We start from the raw sequence: 4,064 nt of genomic DNA on the forward strand, positions 1-4,064 counted from the left end.
GCACCTGGCCTGGGGCGAGGCGCTGCTCTGCCTGCTCTGCGCCGCCGGCTGGACCTTGCTGCGCCACGCCGCCGCCCGCCGCCTCTTTCCGGTCAGTGCCCTGCCCTGCCCTGCCACCCCTGGCACAGCCCCGGGCCCCCACGCGCGACCCTCGGTTTCCCCCTCCCGCCGGCATCCGTCCCGAGCGCCCCGCCGCTGAAGGAGCGGGCCACGTTTCTGCGGGGATCCGGCGTCACGCGGATGCTGCGTTAGCCTCAGCTGCCATTAGCCAGCGGGGGGGAGGGAGAGCTTGCAGGGGGCAAGCAGGCGGTCACGGCTCTCCCAGACTTTCCGCCAGGGGGAAGGGGCTGCCCAGCAGTAGGTGGGTGCGAGCTTTCCTTGCTGTCTCTGCGGGATCTGGCCTTGCCGGGGAGCGAACGCCTCCCCGACTTCCCAATATAGAAACCCAGCGCAGCCTGTGCCGTGGCTGCTTATGTTCAAATCCGGTATCTGTGGCAATTGGTCTCGTAATGTTCTCGCAGGGCCTGAAAGGCCCGTGTCTGTAAAATGAATTAATTCCACGTGTCCTGAGACCGCCACCTCGCTGCACGTTAATCATAAATAATAGATCTCGGCGCTCGCGTCGTAGCTGCTGCGCGTCGGAAGAGGAAGGAGCTCGCTTACCGCAAGGACCTGCGGTCTGGCTTACCCTGCACCTTAATTTAGTGCTAGCAGTGCCTCCCCAGCCATGACATGAGGCACCTAAAAGAATACGCCTTTTCCTATCTCTTCTGAAGCTGCTGTTATCTTCGGTGCGAGTTCGAGGGGTATCAGGAGTGCAGGATCCATCTTCTCGTGTCCCTAGAGTGCACCAATAACCACAGTCGTGTGCTGTGCCCTTGCTACGTGATATCTCAGAAGGGAGATAAAGCGTGGGCATGAGGAGGGGAGGTGGGGACCGGCGTGGACTTTACCTGTTGCAGTGGGTCAGATTTTATCTCTGTGAGAGGTGGTTTTTCCGAATGATCTTTGCTCCAAGGATCACTTACTCAACCTTCTGCCCTTGTGCCTAGAAACCTTGTGAGATATCGCTATACGAAGGGATTGCTTCTGCATGGTGGGGGAGGTGAGCCCAGGTTGCTGAGCTCTGGTATCAGGCCATGACTTACCAGATAGGAAGGGTTCCTGGGGTGAGTCCTTTTGGCTGTGCAAGGGTCTGGTCTGGGACACGGCTTCCCTTTCTGCTCCTTCTTGGGTGAAGGAAGGAATCTCCTCCTGTCCCCCAGCCCCAATAACAACCCCTTGGCTGGGGAGCATTTCAGTGTCTCTTGACCTCTCTGACCCACCCACCCTGTGGCCTGGTGCAGCATCATCTTGGCTGCCCTCGGAGATGAACAGGCCAAGCCCTAAGCAAGCGTCTCCTTCGCTCTGGTCCTCTCATCTCAGGTGCCATGCTCCTCCTGATATAATTTCTGGCCTCTGCAGGTTTCTAGAAACCTGCAGACTGTGGTAGATCCCCCCTGTGGAGGGCAAAGCCCAAGGGAGCAGCTTATAGCCGGACCTGGAGAAATTAGACCAAGCAACCTCTGCAGCCCCGAGTAACCCGGTGGGAAGCTGGGGCCTTCTCTGAAATTGGGACAGGACCTGAGCCCCTTGCTTTGGAAGCATTGGCCTGTTGAGCTCTGCCTAGAGAGCCCCAGCTGCTGGGCAGCAATGGATTTCTTGTACATGCTGCTGAAGGGCTAACGAACTAGAGAGACTAATTTAAAATCCAGGGAGCTGGGGCAGCAGAAGTGCGCACTGCAAACAGTCAGGAACTAGAGCATACCATGAAGGGTGGAGTAGGAAGAACCCTCCTGGGCTTTTTTTGTGAGGAAGCTAAGGACAGAAGCATTGGAGACAATGTGTGGAGCTGGGCAGAACCTGGGCCCATTCTCCTGCCAGGGTGTATTAGCATCTACCCTGCACTCTTGATGGGTGCAGAGCTGAAAGCAGGGGAGATTTGCACTTTATTGACTAACCAAAGTAGATATATTATATATAGCACAAGCTTTCAGGAAGTTCACTTTGTTGGATGTTGTGGAAGGACTCGCACAAAGCCGTGTACAAGATGGAGAGAGATATTAGAATACAGGAGACCAGGGAAGGGGTGAGGAGAGGGCAGAGCTGGGAGGGGCAAACAACCATAGGAACAAAGGAGTCTCAAAAGCTAATCCAATTAATGGGACTATGGAGTCTTATCCCTGTTTAAACCATATTACCAGAGTCCAGCCTGTGGATGATTTGCTGTTCCGCAATTTCCCATTCAGATCGTTTTTTAAAAGACTGGTAAGAGCAGCCACCCTCAGGCCAGCGGTGAGGTGTCCAGGGAGGTTGAAGGGCTCTGCCACGGGCCCTCATGTCAGCATGGTGTTCATTCATTCTTTCACGTAGGGATCGCTCTGTCTGCCCGACGGAGACAGCAGAGGAGCACCGGAAGCAAGGGATGGTGGAGTTGCAAGTGAACAAACTTCAAATGTTATCATCCATATTATTCAGCCCAGTGATGCGGTCTGTATCCATGTTGGGGCACGAAAGGCATCTGGGTCCATTGCAAGACTTGGTGAGGCTGTTGCTTGAGAGATGCCGTGTGAGGGTGGGGAGAGGCTGCCTGTAAGCCAGGACAGGTTTGTCCCCTGTGACTACTTGGAGATGGCCCTCCTTTTTCAGCAGGGGTTGGAGGTCGTTAAAGCTGCGTCTAAGACTTTCAAGCCGAGGGCTTAGGTGACCACCAGCGGAAATCTGTTCTCCTTGTCCGGCGGTTGGTATTGGAGCAGTCAGAGCAGGGTCTGCGTCTGGTTTTGTTGATCTGAGTGGCTAGTTTTGGGGTTGTACTAGTATTGTAGATGTAGGAATCCCTGCTCCAGATTCTTAGGGTATGCGTCCCCGCCCTGTGAGATCAAAGCAGATAGGGTTGTAAAGTAAAGCTTAGCTGTAGACAGTGGATCTAGAGGTGTGGTTAGGGTGAAAGCTGGTGCCATGCAGATAGCTGTAGCGGTCCGATGGTTTCCAATACAACGTGGTAGAAATGCGGCCGTTGCAGAGCTCCACTGTCATGTCTAAGAGATGACTTTGCTGAGTAGAGGATTCCAGAGCCAGTTTGGCAGAGGGACAGAAGTGATTAAAAGTCCTGATGAAATTCGTCTAGTGATTCCTTCCCACGTGTCCCTGCAATGAAGATGCCATCAATGTACCTTGCCTAGATTATGGGAATGCAAGGGCAGCTGCAGAGGTGATGGTCTTCAAGGTCTGTCATAAATGTGAGGGCATACTTTGGGCCATGCTTGTGCCCGTGGCAGTGCCATTTGTTTGTAGGTATATGGAGCTCCCAAACCTGCAATAATTGTAGGCGAGGACAAAGCAGGAGAGTGTAATGGAAACAGAACCACCATATCTCAGATGAGATGTTAAAACCCAGGTCCCAGGCACTTGTGGCCATTAAAAGTCTTTTGGGATTTTTCCCAAGCACTGAGGGGGTTGACACCCAGGGCCTGGCCAGCCTCCAGCCTGAGTGCAAGTGTCCTGCCTTGCCTTGCTTGCTCAGGGAGGCTTGTGCCACCTTCGCTGCTTGTTGCTGCCTGGCTCTGCCCTGACAAGTTCTCCACTCCTTGGCCTGGAGGCCACTGGTTGATCTCTAGGTGGGTTTAGGTTTTATTGTGACATCCTTTGCAGAGAAAGGTGCAGTGCAAGGAGAGCACATGCTTTGGAAACCGGGTTTCACGTGACTTGTACAACGTGGTGAGCAATCGTCCTGGCCTCCCCTGGGCCGAGAAGTGATGCAGCCCCTCTCGGCTGGGGAACGCCCTGCGCCGTTTCCAGCAGTCACATCCGCCGTCCCATCTAGCACCTCATTTTGGTCTCAGGTGCCCAGTTCCCCTCACCCCTAAACGCTGGCTCTATAGCAGCCAGTGCCGTCTCCAGCACTGCTGTGCGTCATGCCTGGTGCCTCCCCAGGGTGTAGTTCGGCATCTTTCTATCAGTGGTACCACCTCATTGATGTCCCCATGTCCACCCAGGGTTCAAAGCAAAACACTCCCCCTCCCTGC

At 54.6% G+C, this 4,064-nt stretch overlaps 1 protein-coding gene across 1 annotated transcript in view; it reads left to right on the forward strand.

Moving 5' to 3' along the window:
• The first annotated feature begins 6 nt into the window (after positions 1-6).
• Positions 7-4,064, forward strand: part of CERS1 (ceramide synthase 1) — an 11,660-nt gene continuing 7,602 nt past the window's right edge. Inside the window, exon 1 of the mRNA XM_006028873.3 lies at positions 7-91. The gene's annotated coding sequence lies outside the window, so the exon portion shown is untranslated. The remainder of the gene's footprint in view (positions 92-4,064) is intronic.

This window comes from Alligator sinensis, unplaced genomic scaffold, assembly GCF_000455745.1.
Source record: "Alligator sinensis unplaced genomic scaffold, ASM45574v1 scaffold1354_1, whole genome shotgun sequence".
NCBI lineage: Eukaryota > Metazoa > Chordata > Crocodylia > Alligatoridae > Alligator > Alligator sinensis.